General features: G+C 38.8%; 1 long non-coding RNA gene across 1 annotated transcript; it reads left to right on the forward strand.

Moving 5' to 3' along the window:
* Positions 1-2849: 2849 nt before the first annotated feature.
* Positions 2850-3564, forward strand: LOC130992852 (uncharacterized). Its single transcript, XR_009091442.1, has 3 exons — positions 2850-2964; positions 3376-3429; positions 3511-3564. It is a non-coding gene; the product is annotated as an uncharacterized LOC130992852 (long non-coding RNA).
* Positions 3565-24009: the final 20445 nt, after the last annotated feature.

Raw genomic sequence — 24009 nt, forward strand, 5'->3', positions numbered from 1 at the left:
AACTTCACATAACAAATCACAACCAACAAACATAAGTCTGACTCGGAGACCAGAGCAGAGAAATGCTCGGTGGTCAGGGTGGAAGAACTCAGCAGAGCAGACTAGCTTGGCAGAGCAGAGAAGAAATACTCGCCAAAGCAGAGGAATGCTCGCCAGAGAAATCAACAGTCAGAGGAATGACTTCGTCAGAGGAATCGGTCGTCAGAGGAATCAAACATCAGAGGAATCAAACATCAGAGGAATCGATAGTCAGAGGAATCGATATCAGAGGAATCGATCGTCAGAGGAATCGATCGTCAGAGGAATCGATCGTCAGAGGGATCACGAACTCTCTGTTATGCCAGAGGAATGGCGAACTCTCTGTCGCCAGAGGAATGGCGAACTCTCTGTCGCCAGAGGAATGAACTCGCTGGCAGGGCAGCGGAGAAAAGAACTCTCTGGCATGCCAGCGGGGAAACGACTTCTCTGAGCAGAACGAGACTCAAGGCAGAACAAAGCGAACAAGAGTAAACTCTAAACTTCCTCAACTTTTCATACCCAGAAATCATCAAACATCACGTTAATCCTTTCATCTATTCATGCTCATCGTCAAAACATCATTCAAGACATAACTTACAGATTTTTCCCCTATTTCTTATATCAAACCAAATTTTGTAAAAACTCATGCTCAAGACTCAGTTTTGAAAAACACCTCTTAATCACTTCAAATCATCACGTACAACATACATCTCATCACATATAACACATTTCTCACCCCTGTTTTCGAAAAGAACTTGAAGATTATAAAAAGGGCATGAATCCCTAATTTTCAAAAATGACGAAAAAAAGTGAAGGGGGAGTTTCTCATGCTTCAGTGATCCTTCTAAACACATATATCACATAAAAAGTCTAGATCCCAAAGGATTCAAACACTTACTCAGGTAGTTTCAAGAAAAGGAAAGCTTCGAGCTCTATTCTTCAAGCATCAAACTCCACTAATCTTCTTGAATCAAGAGTAGAAAGTGTTTTGGGGCTAGATTTAGTGGAGTATTTCATCGTAGATACGTCTTTAGAAGCTTGAGCTTAGTCTCCAATGGAGGAGAGAAAGAATGGCGTAAGGGAGAGAGAAGAAGGTGAAGGGCCGAACTGATGAGAAATGACGGAGGGAGAGAGAAGCTCTTCGGTTTTAGCAAGATTCTTATTCCTTAAGATTAGAAGCATTAAATGCTCAATAGTTCTTTGTCTCCTCCCTTAGCAGCAAGCCTAAAATCGGCTAATTACCCACATGTGAGAAGGGATTAAAATAATGGGTGTGAGTGTAGGAATGTGTGGTGGAAAATAAATCATGTACGCTAATTTTCGAGAATCAGACTGACTCAAAATAATATTAGTGCGCACATATCAGGTAAATCACATAACGTCAATTAAATAACTCACACCGTTATCACATTAAAAACGGATCATCACTCATCATCACTCTAACTTAATCCTCTTTATAGTGATTCACAATCACTACCTCGACTCTATCTCTCGTCTTTCATCTCAACATCAAAATCAATTTACCATCTCCATCTCAACTCGCACATCACTCTCAATTCTATCAACATCTCTAACTCAACTCGTTTATCAAATCTCATCATTCTAACTCCATCATGAGTTTGTCCACTCATAACTCATAATCTTCACATCTCGACATCCCAGTATTCTCAGTAGTGTTAAAACACTATCTCTTATCATAAGGAAAAGTACGGGGTGTTACAGCCTCGCAGGTTTGTTCTGGCATTCACCCTAACTTAATGAGGTCTTAATTTGCTCAAAAATAGCACCAAATCAATCTGTATTTTTATACATTGTGTTCCAATTGAATATTTTTACTTGAATATCCATTTTGTTTTTTAACTTGATAGCATTGGGGTCCATGTTACATAGTGATTTGTCATTAAAAGGTTCCTTCATACACTAATCCCCTTTGTTAACCAGAAGAGTAGGACGTGGATACTTAAACAAAAGAGTAATGTAGTACAACTGCTCAATGCCAAATTCTCTTCAACACATGGTGAATTTGCCTGTACCATTTTCTTTTGTTCTCTCCTTTATTGCCTATGTTTAATTTTAATATTCCCAAATTAACACATGCTTTTTTGCACAAACCGTATCCTACAATTATGAATGGTTTCTTTAGAAGGTATTTATAAATATATTTTCAAATTTCTGGCAGTTGGATTCTCCCCAGAACATATACTCATCCCGAGATATTGCTTGGTATGGATTCCGATGGGTTTTTTGTCTTTCACTAATGGAAGTCATGACACAGTTCTTTTACTATAATGCCTTTGCTATTAGGTAAGCATTTAAATTTATAGCTGTTTATAACAAGGCAATATTAAACTTTATACATTGAGAAATTGAATTATTGTCTGCAGTGGTTTGTGGAAACAATTGTCTCCAATGGACATCTTTATCATTGGATATGGTGTAAGTTCTGCTCTTAATATGCTTTGGTTCTCCTAAAACTGAAAGCAGTTCTACTTCTGTGAATACCTACTTCTACTGTATTCTAGCTGTTGAAATTAGTCTTTGTAATTGTGAAATGTGGAAAAATCTAATTAACTTATGAAGAGTTCCTAGCTGCTTATCACTTAATGTGATTTGAATACGAATTCCATCATGTGTGTTTCTCTTTCTGGAAAGTTGAGTAGCACTTAGAAGTGGGCATGGCTCAAACTCTTATGCTGGGTACTAAAGGTGGAACTGCAGTGCTTAGTAATTGCTTTCTCTTCACTTGGCCATTCTTACATCTTTTCATGCTCTATTGACTTGTATACATTATTTTTTTCTGGATGAAGTTGTTTGCTGATATTTTATTGTTTAGGTATTGGAAGTTGTCTCTAATGGTTTCATCCTGACAAATCTTCTCATCCTCAAGCTCACCAAGCTTTTGTTAAGTTGAATAAAGCATTTAAAGATTTACAGGATCCTGAGAAGGTGAGGTTTGTTAAACGTTTATGGCTTTGTAATAACATTTTGATTTTTATTTTATTTTATTTTATTTTATTTATCTCTGCTTCTATCTGTGCTGTGCTTGTGAATAGTTTGGTACATGCGTTGAACCGCTGGAAATTTAATTGATTCGGAAATAAAATGCTTCTTATTCGTTGTCACTTGCCTAAACCTCTGGACAAAGTGGAAGACTTTTTGTGCTTATATGCTTCTAACTACACAGGAAATGAGAGAAGTACTTTAGTGTTGCAGAATCTCATAAATTAATGCATTGTATAAAGCTAGTTTTTGCCTCTTTGCTTACGAATAACTAAAACCATATGCATGTTTCTTGATGTTTTAAGTATATGATTTTTAATTAATCTTTGTATCTTAATCTATTACCATTTTTTGTAGCGAAAAGCACTAGATGACAAGTTAAAGGAAAAGGAGGAACGAGAAGCATTTCAGGTACCAATATCTCCATGATATGATAGTCTGTTAGACACCTCCTGTTGTTTATACTTGCAGAAAAATGTTCTATATTTGCAGATAGAGCTGAAAGCAATGCGTGAAGCTGCTCAATGGAGACGTCTTCAAGGTTTAGCATCTTCTGTAAATTCCTTGGTGTTGCTTGCATGTGATGGGCTTGAAGCTCTGAACAGACTGAAGTAATATAATTATTCATTAATTGCTTGGCGTCTATATTGTTTGTTTGCTAGGGGAGCAGGTGGGAACTCAGATTTCAGTGATGAAATGGGCAATGAACTTAGCCAAATGAGTGCGGCACCTAGGCTAAGGTGATTTTCGTGCCCAATCTTTTTTTTGTTGTCTGCTTTTTAGATTAAATGTGCCTTATACTTCATGTATCCATCTATGTCTTGCATGTTGCCATATGTTTTGGTGTAACTGTAGGTTCTTGAATCGGGCAGCGCTGAAGAGTCTAGATGAGTTTGGAACAGAAGGTTCCATGATAAGTCCATGGAAAAGATGCTGCTATTTGGGCGATATTAACAAGCTGGTGCTTGTATGGTGGGAGAATTGTTAGACAGAAATGTATGTGATGTTTACTACATGCGCATGTAGTAAAACATGTATTAACAGGCAACTTGTGTAGCTCGAATTGTTGGATGCTATGTTATATATGCTAATATTATCTTGTCAATCTTATTTTATTATTTGAATTTTTCTTATTGATTTTTAGATATAAATAAAAGAAAAAATTGAGAATAAATGAAAATATGCGGAAAACTGTCATCTAATACATGTAAAACTGTTATCTATAATGAAAAAGACAACAAAATAAAAGTCATGTATTCTAATTAAAGATAACGGTTAAAATCGTTATAAAAACTGCAAAAATCGTTATAAAAAGTGCAAAAAATCGTTATAAAAAGTGCAAAAAACCGTTATGTATTCTATCAAAGATAACGGTTAAAACCGTTATAAAAAGTGCAAAAAACTGTTAACTATGACAAAAAAAAATTAATATATAACGGAAAAATCTTAATACATAACGGTGAAAAACCGTTATGTATTCTATCAAAGATAACGGTTAAAACCATTATAAAAAGTGCAAAAAACTGTTAACTATGATAAAAAAAAAATTAATACATAACGGAAAAATCTAAATACATAACGGTGAAAAACCGTTATGTATACCCTTTATAGATAACGGATGCGTACTGTTATGTATGACGCATCGTACCGTTATCTATGCTACTATACATAACGATTTTGAAACCGTTGTGTATGACGTATAGAATAGATAACACCACTATACACAACGGTTTTTTTGCTCATAGATAACGGAAAAAATCCGTTATCTATGAGCGTTTTTCTAGTAGTGGACAATGATGATTTTGCTGAAGATGATGTTGGGGACGATGTGGATACTAATTATGATGATGAGGGTGATGTGGATAGTCTTGATGAAGACAATGATGATGTTGTTGAAGACGTTGTTCATCCTTTGTCCAATAGACATACTGTACAACCATTAGGGAGTTCATCAGTGTGTGACATTGTGGAAGGAGACGACCTTCAATATCACTCCACTCGAGGGCGACAATGGGTTATTCCAGGTGCCGTTTATCAAGACACATTTTCTTGTGATAATGTAAGTGGGACTGACCTATACAGACGGGAGGCACTGAGTTCAGGTTGTACATATGTTGATAAAGAGAAGTTGCATATTGCATTGGGTCTATATCATTTGCAAAATCGTGTTGATTATGTTGTGGAACGTTCAAATAAGAAATGATTTTCAGTTGTCTGCAGGAATAAAGAAAAATGTGCATTCCTTATGCGTGTTACATCAGTTGGAACATGTTCTGTTTGGAGAGTTTCAAAATGGAACGCTCCACACACTTGTGAGATGGACTTGAGAAATCATGGGCGAAGGACTGTTGGTGCAAAAGTGATAAGTGCATTTTTTGCCCCTACTTTGCTGAATCAAGGGGAAATTTTGAGGCCAAAGGAGATGTTAGCTCAATTTCAGAGGCAGTTTGGAATTCAAGTTGATTATAAAACAGCTTTGATGGGAAGAAATTATGCCGTTAGTATGATCTATGGAGACACAGACAAGTCATTTCATCAGCTGCCATCATATTTGTTCATGGTTCAGGAAGTCAATCTAGGTACGGTTGTTGAATTGCATAACCTTCTTTCAAGTAAAAAAAAATATTTCTCTATTTCTTTTTCAGTTTCACTAGCTTTCATAAATTTTTTGAAAACATAACAGCTAAATAATTGATCACTTTCTTTTCCAATCCAGGTACGGTTGTTGAATTGCAAACTGATAGTTCTAATTGCTTTCAATATGTTTTTATGGCTCTTTCTGCTTCAATTGGTGGTTTTCTAACATCGGGTCGTCCTGTGATTGTTGTTGATGGTACACATTTGAAAGGAAAATACAAGGGCATTATGTTTGTGGCTGCTACAAAAGATGGTAATGAGCAAATATTTCATTTGGCTGTTGGTATTGGTGATAAAGAAAATGACAATTCTTGGACATGATTTTTTAGACAGTTGAGAAAAACCTTTGGATGTCCAGATCAATTGTTATTTGTCTCAGATCAACATTGTACCATTAAGAATGCTATTGAGGTAATTTATCCTGGTATTCCTCACGGACTTTGCACGTAATATTTGCAAAAATAGTACGTGGCACAGGGCTAGATGCTGACGTGGCAGATCCGGTGCATGAAGAAGATGCGCGAGAATATTCTGTTTTTCATGCGCTGAGAAGTTATGAACGAAAGCTTGAAGATATGCACGGATCGGAGGGTGGAGTTTTATCAAAGGTAGAGTCCTTGCACTTGTGGACTTTATCTCGGGCAGAAGAAGAACACTCCAGCCGGAGTCGAACTCACCAAAACCCTAGATGCGTGTTTGTAACACCCCGTACCTTTCCTTATGATAAGAGATAGTGTTTCAACACTATTGAGGATACTGAGATGTCGAGATGCGAGATTATGAGTTATGAGTGAACAAACTCATGATGGAGTTAGAGTGATGAGATTTGAGAAACGAGTTGAGTTGGAGATGCTGATTGAATTGAGTTGAGATTTTACTTCCGACTACCGGGAATAGAATTACCGGATACCGAGTTATCGGAGTTTGACTGTCCTATTAAGAAAATAGGAATAATGAGTTTGACATAGAGTCGAGGAAGAGAGGGAGAGAACCCTTGAGTTATCGATGGATGGTAATATGAGTAAGATGGAGACGTTGATTGATTTTTGAGATGAGATGAAAGACGAGAGATAGAGTCGAGGTAGTGACTGAGAGTCACTATAAAGAGGATTAAGCTAAGAGTGATGATTAGATAAATGACGAGTAATGATTCGTTTTAATGTGATAGCCTTGTGAGCTATTTGATTGACGTTATGTGATTTATTTAATATGTGCGCACTAATATTATTTTGTGTCAGTGTGATTCTCGAAAATTAGCGTACATGATTTATTTTTCCACCACACATTCCTACACTCACAACCATTATTTTAATCCTTTTGAGCATGTGCCAATTCCTTAACATTTGCTAGAGTGGGACGTGTGGCATAGAAGGAGCTAGAAGGTTTGGGATGTAAGCTTAAGGGGAGACAAAGCACTATTTGAGCATTTAATGCTTTTTAGCTTAGAGAGTAAGCTTGTGTTTAAAACAAAAGACTTTCTCTCTCTCTTGCCGTCACTTTCATTTTCGGCCTTCACCTTCCTCTTTCTCTCCCCCACGCCATTCTTTCTCTCCTCCATTGGAGACTAAGCTCAAGCTTCTAAAGACATAACTATGATGAAATCCTCCACTAAATCAAGCCCTTAAACACTTTCTATTCTTGATTCAAGAAGATTAGTGGAGTTTGATGCTTGAAGAATAGAGAGAAGATTTTCTTTTCCTCGAAACTACTTGAGTAAGTATTTTGATCTTTTAGATCTAGATTTTTTTTGTGATATATGTGTTTAGAATGATGACTGAAGCATGAGAAACTCCCCCTTCACTTTTTCGTCATTTTCGAAAATTAGGGTTCATGCCCTTTAAAAACCTTTCTGGTTCTTTTCTAAAATTGGGGTGAGAAATACGTTTTATGTGATGATTTGAAGTGATTAAGGTGTATTTTGCAAAACTGAGTCTTGAGATATGAGTTTTTGAAAAAACCAGTTTGATGTAAGATTTGGGAAAAATCTGAGGTTATGTCTTGAATGACGATTTGATGATGAGCATGAATATATGAAAGGATTAACGTGATGTTGATGAATTAGTGTTTAAAATGAGTTTTGAGCTGGTCATAATGTAGAATGTGAGTATTTTTTTGATGTTTGAGAGTGTTTGATGATTTCTGGGAATGAAAAAGTTGATGAGTTTTTTGAGTTGCTCTTGATTGCGTCGTTCTGTTTTGAGCCTTGCTCTACTCAGCTGAGAGTTCTTTTCCCCGCTGCCCTGCCAGCGAGTTCATTTCTCTGCTGACGATCGATTCCTCTGAGATTGATTCCTCTGAGTTCGATTCCTCTGAGATCGATTCCTCTGAGATCGATTCCTCTGAGTTTGATTCCTCTGACGATCGATTCCTCTGACGATCGATTCCTCTGATGTTTAATCCCTCTGACGATCGATTCCTCTGATGTTTGATTCCTCTGACGATCGATTCCTCTGATGTTTGATTCCTCTGACGATCGATTCCTCTGATGTTTGACTCCTCTGATGTTAGATTTCTCTGATGATAGATTCCTCTGACTGATGATTTCTCTGGCGAGCATTCCTCTGCTTTGGCGAATATTTCTTCTCTGCTCTGCTGAGTTCTTTCCCCCTGACCACCGAGCATTTCTCTGCTCTGGTCTCCGAGTCAAACTTATGTTTGTTTGTTGTGATGTGTTATGTGAAGTTGTATGCTTATGTGATTATGTGTACCTATGTGCTTGACTGCTATGAGTATGGTCCGAGTTGAGAGTTAAATCGAGAATAAGACGTGTGAATCCTTAGAAGTTGAGTATACCTAGGGAATTAGTTTTACTGGGTAAACAGACGTTGAGTGAGAAGTTATCGATGAAGCGAGATTGGATTTTAGTATTGAGATCTAACTGAGGTTTGTTTTATCACATGAACTTTCGTGATGATGTTGATGACTCATGAAGACCCGAGCGAGACGAAGAAGTAAGTCACCTGTTCCTATCCAAGCTTAAGTGAAGGACTCCAGGTGGGCAATATTTTGAGTATACGTTTATCGTATGAGCTTTCTAAAATGATTAATGATGATATTTATGAGTTTATCAAATGATTTGAGATAAATGATGTTTAAGAATTGTTTGACTTGCCAATTTTTGATGTTGAGTTTGTATGTTACCCTCTACTGATGAGACGATTTCGGTCCTGCCACAAGCGGGATTTTGTGCACAGAGGTGACTGTGAGCCATCTTCGGGTCGGCCAGTCACGGTACTTGAGAGGGAGGCCTACTTCTCAGTATCGATAATGATGAGTTGTAGATGTGGTACGTGCATGATGAATACTTTGATAGCGCTATCGTTTACTTATGATGTTATGATTATGAAAACTGCATGCACAGATTCTTTGATGATAACTTATTTCTGTGTATTGCTGATGATATGGCAAGTTTTCAAACATATAGCTCTAAGAGCGCCTTTGATGTTTTTCCGGCGTTTGCCCACTGAGTATTATTACTCACGCCCTGCATATATTTCTAAATGTGCATGTTAAGCTTTGGAGCGAGATTGGACTGGTGCTGGTGGGGATGGTTTCGATGATGAAGTTCCTTGCTGTTTTCCTTTGATGTTAGAGTCTTAAGGATGATGAACCTTGTTTTCCCTCTGATATTGATAAAACTTTAGAGAGATGATGTATTATTTCTTTCTAATCAAGCAATATACTCGCGATTATATGTCTTCATACATATAATTGTTACACCTTTTGCTGTGTTACTCTTGATGTTAGGCTTCCTTATGGAAAATAAGGGATACCTACTTTGCTTTTCTTCTTGAAATTCCTGATATTCATGAAGTTATACTGAGGTTGATATATATACCTTTGAGCCAGATTATGACACTTTGCCTTGGTATATTTTTTTTGATGCGAGCTTCCGCTGATGTCAATTTAAGTCTTATGGTTCTTTATTCATTTATTTTAGTCGTATCGATACTCGTACCCCGCTATTACTAGCGTAGGGCTTTCGGGCTGCGACAGAGTGGTATCAGAGCAGGTCGTCTGCTCTGAGTTAATTGCTTGATTGAGTACTAGTCTAATATGAGTTCTTAGACTAATTTGAGAGAGAGTCCTTTTTGAAACGAAACCCCAGCACCCCATCTCCTCCGGCTTAACGAGGTAAGAGATTGATGTTGTTTCTTATCGCTTTTCTGATGAGAACCGAGTTTGATGCACTAATGAGTTATGTATTGTTTTGATGACGGAATTGTTTGATGATGATATGAGGAAGTTGATGTGGAAGATGAGGAGAGACGTTGAGGCTAGTATAGCCGATGCCCCACCATACCAAACGAGGAGTATATCCCGGACGAGGATGACACCTTGGGTGAACTTCTGGCACACTATCACCAACGATGGAGGAGGGCTATTTTCCCTATGGGATTGACGGTGCGGAGACCATTACGCTTTTGATTCCACAACTGCCACCCAAGTGGCAAGACGGGCGGCTTCGCTGGTGCCGCAATATACCTTGAAGACTGAGTTCGGGCGTTCGTGAGCGCCAATTTTCGTGGCTTCATCGCGACTTCGAGCCACCTTCATCGCTGTATGGAGAGCCTGAGGGACCAGCCCAAGGAAGGGAGATAGCTGTTATGCCCCCACTTTCTGAGGAGCCGTTTACGATTGTACCTTTACCCCCAGCTGTTTCTATCGACTGAACGACGAGTGCGAGAGTCGGAGCCGAGTGAGGATTTGGAGGATGATAATGCGACGAGCAGGATTTCAGGAGACGATGACTGGCGACCACGTGTATCTAGTAGACGCATACATATGTGAAGATGTATAGTTGATATTTATATATCTATAGGCACTTAGTACCTATGATGCTGGTATAGTTAGAGCATCATTTTGGGTTAGAGCCTTGGTACATAAGACCTTGAGAGAGAGGTAATTTTCCCTTTCTTATAGAGATGACGTTTATGACTAGAGAGTTTGGTGTCACATTAGAGTTTTGAGATTGATGATTTGATGCATGATGTTAGATGAACGATAGAGATGACGAGAACCATGAGAATTTTATAGGAGAAATATAGAATTGAGTTGAGATATAGAGAACTGAGATGAGAATTTTGTATGATGATGTAGATGTTTGATGATAAATGAGAAATAGAGACTGACGAGAAATTCCGAATGATGACGAACAAGAACTAGAGGGGACGAGAATTTTGAGATTTACTTATGAGATATAGAAGTGAAGTAGAGAATTAGTATTTTGTTTTAACGAACTGCTAGTTTCGAAGTCGATAGTTTTATAATTGTTTTCCCTCTATGGTTTACCTCCGAGAAGAAGAAGGAACGGAAGATATATAAACCGAGAAGAAGATGAAGAAGAGAAGCAGAGAGAGAGATAGTTGAGATAATGCGATAAGAATTAGAGTTTTCATCGCGATTTAGAGACACGACCCTAATAGGGCGAACGTATTGTGGAGATCTCATGGGATGCACAGATACTTTTGACCAATTGTACTTCGCAATAGAGGTACTTTTACCAGGACTGCGTTTATCATCGCTAGAGTGATCATGAGAATGGACTTATTGAGTCCCTATCCCGCTGGGTCGTATTTAAACTTTTCTGCATCCATTTGAACTCCTATATGAGATGAACTATATGCTGTTGAGAAATGTTTCCAGATCCACTGTGTTTGAGCCTGAGCCGTTTGTGTTGGAAAAACCTTACCCCTTGCTTTAACAGTGGACAATTTATTCATTTTCCACTTAGTGGATTGCTTCTACTTCCAGTATTGGTTTACCCCCATCATATCATATCTCGGTTTTCATCTGAGTTTCTGTTCTAGTTTTTTATCTTCCTTTGATTATAACTTCTTCATTATCCTTGAGATAGCACTGGCTATTATGGAATTATTCCATTACTCGAGCTCGTCTTGTTCAAGATCAGACATTTTTATTCATCACATCCTAGTCCCTACCACATCCGACAAGAGTTAGGAATGTCTAGGTAACTAGGATGGCATAATAAGAGGAGTGTTTGGAAGAAAACACGATTTATGGGAGAAGTCGTAGAATGTTATTACGGGACGAGCACAACAGTTAGATTATGGATTTTCTTATATTAGCCAAGTACGTAGAAAGCTAATCATTTCGAGGATGAGAAGAAGTGATGCGAGGATGAGAAGAAGTGATGCTAAGCCAGAATAGGCAATGACAGATTCAAGGAGATCGAGATGACATATTAGAACAGATAACGTTTTCCATGATAGCAGACTGAGATGACGACTAGTATGGGAGTAGCAACGACGAAGTATTACGGGATGTTTTATTTCCGTTATGCCCCGCTTAGGGTACAAGTTCTCGAAAGAGAAAATTTTCTTACATCCTTATACGATGATGACCAGAGAGTCTCTATGCTTGAGTAGAGTTTTGAGCTGATGTTACGATGATGGACATGAAATATGTCTTTGACGTTGAGTTATGGGAATTGAGAAAATAATATGATGATTGAGTAAGAGTCTTATGATATGTGAGTTATGAGGATTTGTTCTAAGGTTGATACATGTTCCCTTAGACTTTTAACGAGAAAGAGAAACCGATTGAGGAAAGAAATAGAGTTGATGATATGAGATAAGGCAATAAAACCATAGCTATATACGAACGTCAGTTTCATGACTTGGTTCGGTATGCCACATATTGAGAAGAGATGAATGAGAAGATGTTAAGATTATTTCGATTAGATTTGAGATAAGAAGTACGAGACGATGTAACGAGTCAGAGTGCGATTATGAGTACTGAAGCATTAAATAGAGTATTGAATATAGAACTGGCAATGCAGCCAGAGAACGCGATTTGAGCTTCAGCACCCCAAACGAGTTAGAGCACGCGAATGTGCAATCTATCTTTTATGGACGAGGGCAAGAAGGGAAGAGAAAATGAGACGACCGAAGTCAAGGCACTAAGAAGCCGTGGCAGAGTCAGAATGTGCCACCGCAATATCCGAACTGAGAAAAATGGCCTGAGGTTGGCCCAACTGCCCAGTAGCAGTAAACCTTTAAGAACCGCGAGGGATGTTGCCTTGTCGAAGAGCAATAAATTACATTTGAGATAATGCAAAATGAGACAGAATAGCGGTTACACCTGCGGAAGGGTCGGGCACTACTCGAGCTAGTGTCCGAATCGTCAGCAAAGTGGAAGCGGAGGACAACCGAATCAGTTCGGCCACAACATAAAGCAAGGAAGGGAATCCTAACGCTACCTCCACCACAGCGACAACAGCTAGCCTTTCGACCACGTCAGTCAAGAAGGCAACCGCCAGCCCCGCAGACGAATTAACCGCATCAACAGGGACTGTTCGCACTTGAGCAGAAAGCACCGGACAAGAATCAAGGAAAATTTCCAGAGATAGACCAATTGAAGATGTGCCCATAGTATTTTGTTCGATGCCGAACGAAGAGCCTGTTCCACAACCTCTAAAGAGTAATCGCACCCATAGGCTGAACCACTACGGTTTCATCCGTGTACTCTAACTTAGAATTTGAGTTGAGATCGATTAAGCTCGAGGCGAGAAACCTGAGATTGATGCCTATATGGCACTTGGATATAAATTTTGGAATGTACTGGTTAGAGGAAAACCACGTGAAGATACAATGCAAGGAGAGACGGATATCTTTTCAGCCACCTGGCCAAAGACCAAATTCCTTCATTGGTATTGATTAAAGATGGAAGAAGACGCTGATCATCTTGGCACTGCGAGCAAGAAAGTTCTTGCGGAGAAAAGATACAACCGCGTACGTTGTATATCTGAGCCAGAGAGACGAATCTAAAGAAAAACGCTGATGATGGCCGTCGTGCGAGAGTATAAAGATGTTTTCCCTAAGACTTTATCGGGATTACCCCCAGACCGACAGTTTGGGTTATGATTTATTTGGAGCCTGGCGTGTCACCGACGTCGAAAGAGCCATACAGAATGGCCCCCACCGAGTTGCAAGAGTTGAAGCTGCAACTACAAGAACATCTCGATATGAGTTTCATTCGACTTAGTGTTTCCTCGTGGGAAGCACCAAATCCGTTTGTTAGAGAGAAGGAGGAAAGCTTGAGGTTGTGTATCGAGTATCGAGAATTGAATAAAGTGAGGATAAAGAATGAGTATCCGTTACCCCGGATCGATGATCTGTTCGATCAACTGCAAAGAGCGAGCACTTTTTCGAAGTTTGATTTGAGAACGAGATACCACCAGCTGATGATACGATCGGAAAATATTTCTGAAGACGGCATTTCGTACGAGACATAGATACCGAGAGTTTATAATGATGTCTTTTGGTTTGAACGAATGACCCGACCGTATTCATGGATCTCATGAATCGCGTTTTTTACGAATACTTAGACAAGTTCGTGTTAGTCTCCATAGACGATATCCTGATTTACTTGAAGAGTAAATGAGAACACGAAGAGTATATGATGATCGTGTTAGAGAGACTATGAGCTGAGAAGTTTTATGCGAAGTTTAGCAAATGCGAGTTCTGGCTTAAAGAAATCAATTTTCTTAGCCATTTTGTTTTACAAGAGGAATTGAAGTGGACCTAGTGAAAGTCCAAGCGATACAGGAGTGGAGATTGCCAACTACACTGCACGAGATTCTAAGTTTTCTGGGATTAACAGAGTATTATCGATGTTTTATGAAGGGCTTTTCGAAAATCGCTAAGCCATTGATGCACCCATTAAAGAAAGAAGTCAAGTTCGTCAAACGGACGAATGTAACGAGGTTTTCAAGAGCTAAAGAAGAGATTTCGTATGCAAATTGCATCGATGCATTGGAAGATGGTCTAGTTGTGTGCTGATGCAAGAAGGAAAAGATATCTTATCTTTCGGTAGTTATAGCCGAGCTCTGCTCTGGAAGCAGAACTGAAGTTGAGCTCTGCTCTGCTCTGACGACAGAGCTGAAAGCATTCCTCTGCACTAGCACCGATTTCTCTGCCCTCGTGCGGAATTAATGTTAGAAAGAAAGGAGTTAAAGCAAGTGGAGACCACGCGAGATGAAGTATCTAACGCAAGATTTAGATTTAGCAGCCGTAGTGCATGCTTTGAAGATATGGAGACACCATCTTTATGGAGTACAATGTGAGATGTACACCAATCGTAAAAGTCTCAAATTTTTCTTTGAGCAACGAAGGAGACGATCAGAGTCAGTGGAGGACTACGAGCATGGTTCATGAGTTTATAGAAGGTTGATGATGAGTTAAGTGAGATGAGTTACCCAAGATTTTGGGAAAAATCTTGGTGTTCATAAGTCGATTTGAAGATTTAAATGTATATGAGTCTCGAGCATGTTATGATATTAAATGCTGGTTTGGATTGATGATTAGAAGTGTTGAAATGAGTTCTGTTTGTTTTGCCGAGTGCTGCTGAGTTTTAGCTCTGCTCTGGCAGAGAGTTAGGGATTCCGCTGACAAAGTGATTCCGCGGACGAAGTGATCCCTCTGACGTTGTAACTAACGCGTTAAGAAGAGAGAACCAGGGAGAATTGGGATTTTTCCTTACTCAAGAAGTGAATCTAATCAAGGAATTCGAGAAGATGAATTTGAAGGTAATTATACCCCCGCAAAGTACTGAGCATTACATCAGACTCACGACCGAGGAGCTCTGCTCCACCAGTAGAGCCTATGTGTCGAGCGGTCTTTGTTTTAGACAGAGCTGACGCCGATTCCTCTGCTCTGGCAGAGAAGGATGAGAAGATGAGAAGGTGGAAAGATTTTCGAATAAAGTTTCGAACCGAGAGAGAGTAGAGAATTATTAAGAGGCGGCATATAATGCCATTCTGTTTAAGAAAAGAGACTGAGCATGCCTGATAAAGAAGAGCTGAAGAATGGAATCACGAGTGAATCCATACCTTTATGAGTTATAGTAGTGTCGAGACACTGCAGAGAGTACTACGGTACTGAGATATGAGAATTTTTATTAAGATGAGATGGAGTTATGATGATAAATAGAGATATTGAGCATTAGAGTTACACTTTTGATGAGACTAGAGCGCTGAGATATAAACGTAAGGATAGGACGAGATAAGATTTCTGCGCCAGAGCGGAAGCCATTTCTCTGACGTTTCATTCCGCTGCTCTGGCATCCGATTCCTCTGGCTTTACGAATTCGCTGCTCTGACAGAAAAAGTATGATTACGTGCCAAGACTGAAACGACGTTTTGAATAGAGATGAGAAGTGAGTGATGGCATCTTTCATAGAAAGATGTTTGATGTGTTAGCACGTGAAGACGCCACTTTGGCAGCCTCATACAAATTACAACTGTTAGAGACTTCCACAATAGAAGTGAGACCACATACCATGAGTTATGATATCGATTAGCAAAATTGAGAGAAGGAAATTCGATAGTTGAGTAATCACTGATAGATTCTTTTGACGTTAGAAATGATGTTTATGTGAGTTTTCCCTATCTCGGGGAGCGTGTTAGTTCGAGTTATAGAAAGACTCAAACCGAGATATATATTTATATATATATAGGACCTTACGATGTATTAGAAGGAGTAGGCCAAGTGGCCTATAATTAGCGTTGCCTCCGAGCTTCGCGAACGTTCAAGACGTTTTCCCATGTTTCTCAACTGAGAAAGTAGGTGTTTGTTTCAAAACACGTCGCCCAGGAAGAAGAGTCCCTGGAACCAGTTTTGAGCTACGAAGAGAGAGACCTGATGCTATACTGGACCAGAAGATCCAACAATTGAGGAGCAAGTCGATTCCTTTGGTGAAAATCCAATGGAGACATCACGGTCAAGGAGAGTCAACATGGGAACGTGAAGAAAAGATGATTGTAAACAGATGTTTAAAGCAACAGTTACAAAATAGCCAATCTCCAATAACCTCGAATGGCTACGGAGCACAAAATTCTAGATGACTAAAAAGCGAAGAAATTGATAGTCACATTTGATGGACTACTGGGAATTAGTGGGAATGTATTCCCCCAGAGCTTGAAGAGAAGATGAAAGAGAAGTACCCAGAGCTTTATCCCGGAGATGAATAACTCAAATTTCGGGACGAAATTTCTTTTAAGGGGGGTAGGATGTAACACCCCGTACCTTTCCTTATGATAAGAGATAGTGTTTCAACACTATTGAGGATAATGAGATGTCGAGATGCGAGATTATGAGTTATGAGTGAACAAACTCATGATGGAGTTAGAGTGATGAGATTTGAGAAACGAGTTGAGTTAGAGATGCTGATTGAATTGAGTTGAGATTTTACTTCCGACTACCGGAAATAGAATTACCGGATACCGAGTTATCGGAGTTTGACTGTCCTATTAAGAAAATAGGAATAATGAGTTTGACATAGAGTCGAGGAAGAGAGGGAGAGAACCCTTGAGTTATCGATGGATGGTAATATGAGTAAGATGGAGACGTTGATTGATTTTTGAGATGAGATGAAAGACGAGAGATAGAGTCGAGGTAGTGACTGAGAGTCACTATAAAGAGGATTAAGCTAAGAGTGATGATTAGATAAATGACGAGTAATGATTCGTTTTAATGTGATAGCCTTGTGAGCTATTTGATTGACGTTATGTGATTTATTTAATATGTGCGCACTAATATTATTTTGTGTCAGTGTGATTCTCGAAAATTAGCGTACATGATTTATTTTTCCACCACACATTCCTACACTCACAACCATTATTTTAATCCTTTTGAGCATGTGCCAATTCCTTAACATTTGCTAGAGTGGGACGTGTGGCATAGAAGGAGCTAGAAGGTTTGGGATGTAAGCTTAAGGGGAGACAAAGCACTATTTGAGCATTTAATGCTTTTTAGCTTAGAAAGTAAGCTTGTGTTTAAAACAAAAGACTTTCTCTCTCTCTTGCCGTCACTTTCATTTTCGGCCTTCACTTTCCTCTTTCTCTCCCCCACGCCATTCTTTCTCTCCTCCATTGGAGACTAAGCTCAAGCTTCTAAAGACATAACTATGATGAAATCCTCCACTAAATCAAGCCCTTAAACACTTTCTATTCTTGATTCAAGAAGATTAGTGGAGTTTGATGCTTGAAGAATAGAGAGAAGATTTTCTTTTCCTCGAAACTACTTGAGTAAGTGTTTTGATCTTTTAGATCTAGATTTTTTTTGTGATATATGTGTTTAGAAAGATGACTGAAGCATGAGAAACTCCCCCTTCACTTTTTCGTCATTTTCGAAAATTAGGGTTCATGCCCTTTAAAAACCTTTCTGGTTCTTTTCTAAAATTGGGGTGAGAAATACGTTTTATGTGATGATTTGAAGTGATTAAGGTGTATTTTGCAAAACTGAGTCTTGAGATATGAGTTTTTGAAAAAACCAGTTTGATGTAAGATTTGGGAAAAATCTGAGGTTATGTCTTGAATGACGATTTGATGATGAGCATGAATATATGAAAGGATTAACGTGATGTTGATGAATTAGTGTTTAAAATGAGTTTTGAGCTGGTCATAATGTAGAATGTGAGTATTTTTTTTATGTTTGAGAGTGTTTGATGATTTCTGGGAATGAAAAAGTTGATGAGTTTTTTGAGTTGCTCTTGATTGCGTCGTTCTGTTTTGAGCCTTGCTCTACTCAGCCGAGAGTTCTTTTCCCCACTGCCCTGCCAGCGAGTTCATTTCTCTGCTGACGATCGATTCCTCTGAGATTGATTCCTCTGAGTTCGATTCCTCTGAGATCGATTCCTCTGAGTTTGATTCCTCTGACGATCGATTCCTCTGATGTCTGATTCCTCTGACGATCGATTCCTCTAACGATCAATTCCTCTGACGATCGATTTCTCTGATGTTTAATCCCTCTGACGATCGATTCCTCTGATGTTTGATTCCTCTGACGATCGATTCCTCTGATGTTTGATTCCTCTGACGATCGATTCCTCTGATGTTTGACTCCTCTGATGTTAGATTTCTCTGATGATCGATTCCTCTGACGAAGTCATTCCTCTGACTGATGATTTCTCTGGCGAGCATTCCTCTGCTTTGGCGAATATTTCTTCTCGGCTCTGCCAAGCTAGTCTGCTCTGCTCTGCTGAGTTCTTTCCCCCTGACCACCGAGCATTTCTCTGCTCTGGTCTCCGAGTCAGACTTATGTTTGTTTGTTGTGATGTGTTATGTGAAGTTGTATGCTTATGTGATTATGTGTACCTATGTGCTTGACTGCTATGAGTATGGTCCGAGTTGAGAGTTAAATCGAGAATAAGACGTGTGAATCCTTAGAAGTTGAGTATACCTAGGGAATTAGTTTTACTGTGTAAACAGACGTTGAGTGAGAAGTTATCGATGAAACGAGATTGGATTTTAGTATTGAGATCTAACTGAGGTTTGTTTTATCACATGAACTTTCGTGATGATGTTGATGACTCATGAAGACCCGAGCGAGACGAAGAAGTAAGTCACCTGTTCCTATCCATGCTTAAGCGAAGGACTCCAGGTGGGCAATATTTTGAGTATACGTTTATCGTATGAGCTTTCTAAAATGATTAATGATGATATTTATGAGTTTATCAAATGATTTGAGATAAATGATGTTTAAGAATTGTTTGACTTGCCAATTTTTGATGTTGAGTTTGTATGTTACCCTCTACTGATGAGACGATTTCGGTCCTGCCACAAGCGGGATTTTGTGCACAGAGGTGACTGTGAGCCGTCTTCGGGTTGGCCAGTCACGGTACTTGAGAGGGAGGCCTACTTCTCAGTATCGATAATGATGAGTTGTAGATGTGGTACGTGCATGATGAATACTTTGATAGCGCTATCGTTTACTTATGATGTTATGATTATGAAAACTGCATGCACAGATTCTTTGATGATAACTTATTTCTGTGTATTGCTGATGATATGGCAAGTTTTCAAACATATAGCTCTAAGAGCGCCTTTGATGTTTTTCCGGCGTTTGCCCACTGAGTATTATTACTCACGCCCTGCATATATTTCTAAATGTGCAGGTTAAGCTTTGGAGCGAGATTGGACTGGTCCTGGTGGGGATGGTTTCGATGATGAAGTTCCTTGCTGTTTTCCTTTGATGTTAGAGTCTTAAGGATGATGAACCTTGTTTTCCCTCTGATATTGATAAAACTTTAGAGAGATGATGTATTATTTCTTTCTAATCAAGCAATATACTCGCGATTATATGTCTTCATACATATAATTGTTACACCTTTTGCTGTGTTACTCTTGATGTTAGGCTTCCTTATGGAAAATAAGGGATACCTACTTTGCTTTTCTTCTTGAAATTCCTGATATTCATGAAGTTATACTGAGGTTGATATATATACCTTTGAGCCAGATTATGACACTTTGCCTTGGTATATTTTTTTTGATGCGAGCTTCCGCTGATGTCAATTTAAGTCTTATGGTTCTTTATTCATTTATTTTAGTCGTATCGATACTCGTACCCCGCTATTACTAGCGTAGGGATTTCGGGCTGCGACAGTGTTGGCCTTTGGCCCACGCCTGGATCTCTATATATACCTGTTCCATTTCACTTTTGAAGGTGTACATCGCACAAACTAAGGAGTAGGGGCTAGTACCAAAAATATTTTATATTTTCTGTATTTAGTTTCTGTTTATTTTTAAATCTTAATTTGGGCAAGACGTTTAGTTTATGCTTTACTGGCAGAATAACATCCTGCCCATTTTCTATTTATTAAGTAAGTTTACTTTATTTATTTTCATGTCTTATTTATCTTTGGGTTTCGCAATTTACTTTATGTCCAGCTAAGTTTATAAATCTGGGCAAGGCATAGATGATGTTGATATGAACTTATAAACTCGTGAGGTTTAATTGTGTGCTTAAATAATTGCACGTTGTGTTCCCGAAGTGCTGGGCATTATAACCAAGTGTCTAAATCGACTTGATTAGTTAACAGACCATTAATTAATTGAGTAGACTTAGATCACCAATAAATTAAGATTCTAGGGTGTATATGATCACTGTGCGTCTTGAGAGTATTTGCAGGTACGGGAGGTTGAAGTAGACTAAGGTCTGGCTAAGTTCAATATCGGGTCTATCAAGGTCTAAATGCTTCTCTTATCTTAAACAGACTTAGGGATAAATTTTCTTAGATGATGGAAGTGCACATGTCAAGTGAGAATGGGGGCACATGCCATTGGTAAGTTATAACTGGTAGACACAACATTGTAATGAATATCTTGACCAATGAGCGAGTGTAAGAGATTATCCATAGATTCGACATCTTGACCATATTGCCTTTTATTATTGATATTTATGTTCAGTGTTTTCAGTTCAGTTTATTATTTCAAGCCAAGTTGAGTTTAGTCCCGAGAGGTGTCTCGTGACCAGGACGATTGTCCACCCAACCTTTTCCTTATTTTTGTTCGTGACAAGAGACAAGCTGCACCAACTTCCTGTGGGATTGAACCTTGCTTACCATTAGGCACTACGCCTGTTATTGGCAAGGTTATAAATTTATTTGTACGTTGACCAATACGATAACTTCGATTAAAATCCGAAGTACGGTCGCGTCAAAGTTCCCAAAGATATCTCTATTCCAATCATTGAGATCTTTACGGAGCCTCTTAAGCTTGTGTATAGCACGCACCATAGGATATCTCATATCCATCTCCGGGAGCCAAGAGTGCTTAATGAAATCCAAAAAATCTGGCCACATATTCAAAAAATGAAAATGTTTGTGAATCGGGGCATGAGCCAAAGCGCAGGTGAGGAGGATGGGAGTGTGATCCGAACCCACGCGCGAAAGAACTCTATAACTGATGTTATCCCAACTGTCCGCAAACGAAGAAAAAATAAGCGCATGATCCAAGACGGATTAAGTGGTGCAAGGAAAATGGCGTATGTCCGTCCAGGTGAAAAAAAGGCCCGAATGAGGCAGGCTGGAAGAGCATGTTGCAATCAATAAAATCCCAAAAATCCCGACAAGCAATAGGACTAGGATTACGTCTACCCCGTCTCTCATGAGCCCCGAGGATAGCATTGAAGTCACCGATAATAATAATATTCCCGAAAGCATAGACAGATAACTCTTCCAAAAGAATACGATGCGTAATATAATTGCATCTAGCATGCACGAAGACGGCAAATAAAGAGGAACCATGAATCATGACTTCAATAATAAAAGTCTGCTTGAAAGAATAAACCACATTCGTGGTAAGTACCGGGGACGCAAAAACCCAAATTTTAGAAACATGCTCATATCTACAATTATGGTGGACAGACTGAACGGAAATAGAATGCCAAAAAAGAGGAGCGAATACTAGAAAAACGAGCCTTAGGCTCAAAAATCCCAATCAACGAAGGAGTATGGGAAGTACAATAACTATGCAGAAGGTTACAGGCGATAGAATTCACGCCTCTAATATTCCAAGCAAGGATATTCATTAAAAATCCAACACAGTATCCTCCTCGAAACGAGGAATGTCATCACGAATAGAGTCTTCGTCCATAATATCTCTCCAACGTTTAGAAATCACCGCGTCCATAACCATGGTAGAACTAGAATTTCTAGAAGCTGTAAAGTAAGCATTAAGCAGCATACCATTAGTGTTGGCTTCCCGAACCAAGTCCAAAAAAGCCTTAGGGCGTGCATGAGGAGTTTTAGCGGTACTATAGTGTCCTCACGTTCAACAATGGCGACACGTTTGGTTTCAATAATACGGCGAAGATCTTCAATCTCCGGGTGCTTAGAAGCATCATACGCAATATAAAGTTGTCCATCAGAGGATCGTCGAAAAGGTATACTGCGATTCGAGTTACGCTTAGCGCTATCCTTGGTAGAGGAATACAGTCCACAAAATCAGAGAGTGAAGGGTTGTATACTGAAAGCAAGACTTTTATTCTTGTATACATTGATTCCTTAGTTCACTGCAATTCTTCTATCTGAAATATTGTTATTGCATAATTCTATTATAGTCCAATTTATCTCATACTATAGATTATATGGTGTGTTTTAGATAACAAAAGATCATATAATCGGGGAAAGTTGAGATATAAATTGAGTTCACAATCGAGGCAACCATGGGCGAGTTGCTGGTTTAAATTGTAGCATAAATGGATAAATAGTTTGTCTTGGCTATTTATTTATGCTAGTGCACTTGTGTATTGAATAAGATCATAGTGAGATGAATTCTTATATTCTGACTAATGAAGAATCAAGATCTCAGTGACTTAAATAGTCTTAACCTTAATTGAATTAATCGATGTGAATAATTAATTGACTATTGCTTTGATTTATCAAGGGTGAGAGTTTTATTGAAGCTCAATATACTCGATATTTTGAATGACAGCAATTATTATTTGACATGCGATTATATTGCAATAAGGATTCATATCCTACTAACATGATGATAATATCATGTTGAGGAACTTAATAAGTTTATCGTATTAAACCCTGCAGGTGGAACTAGTTCCAATACGATAATAAGTTTACGTGGCAGCACTCGAGATGTCATTTATAATTAAACGACTAATTAACTAATTAATTGATCGTCAGAGGAATTAATTAATTAATGGATATTGAATATCTTAAACACGGGGATTAATTAAGTCTAATACTAGCCCCAACTCACCTATAGAATAAAGAGGTAATTCAGTATTAATTTTCTAGTGAGTAATACTTGTGTGTCGATTTATATTCTGGGCTGAATAAGAAAATCAAGCACTGGGAGGCCCAAACTTTATTCAAGCTAGTAGATCCCCGTTTGGCCCAATAAAGGCTTAGCTCCTTATGGGGCGTTCGTTTTCTCCATCTCTTTAGGCCTTGGGCTTTGTTTGGTTTAATTAAGTTTATGGGCTTATTATTTAGCTACGATTAATACCTAGTATAAATAATAAGAAAACTCAAAATCTAATTACTTGTGACATTACGTAAAACCAAAAAGAGAGAAATATGTGAGAACACAGAAAGGAGAGAAGGCTGCGCATCCTAGAAGAGGGAGAGGAATTGAAGATCGTTGTCATCCAATTCCAACGTCAAGTCTTGCCGTGAGAACAAGTTGGAAGATCAACTCTGGAGTCGATCATTGCCGGATTTGCAAGTAAGATATTATTATCTTGTTGTAAGCACGTGATTTTTGTATATATTTGTTTGATATCCGAAATGGATTACGAGCACGTGAATCATATGTCAAAATATGGTTCCTTCGGAGAGTTCGGTCAGATTTTTCGTAGGAAATCAGCCTTCTGGCAATCTCCGTAGAACAACCATAACTTCTTCTACATAACTCATATTGAGACGAAGTAGGAGAGAGCGTGGAAGCTCTCTCCGTCTATAAAAAAGCTTCCTAGAAGCGGGTGACAGAGATTTTAAAAAAAGATTATTGAGTTCATACGATCATGCCTGCTTTCATTTGGTTTCATGTTTGAAGCAGAGCTCTTTACCCTTCTTGTTATTCTTGTGAGAGCG

This window comes from Salvia miltiorrhiza, chromosome 7 (genome assembly GCF_028751815.1).
Source record: "Salvia miltiorrhiza cultivar Shanhuang (shh) chromosome 7, IMPLAD_Smil_shh, whole genome shotgun sequence".
Classification (NCBI taxonomy): Eukaryota; Viridiplantae; Streptophyta; class Magnoliopsida; order Lamiales; family Lamiaceae; genus Salvia; species Salvia miltiorrhiza.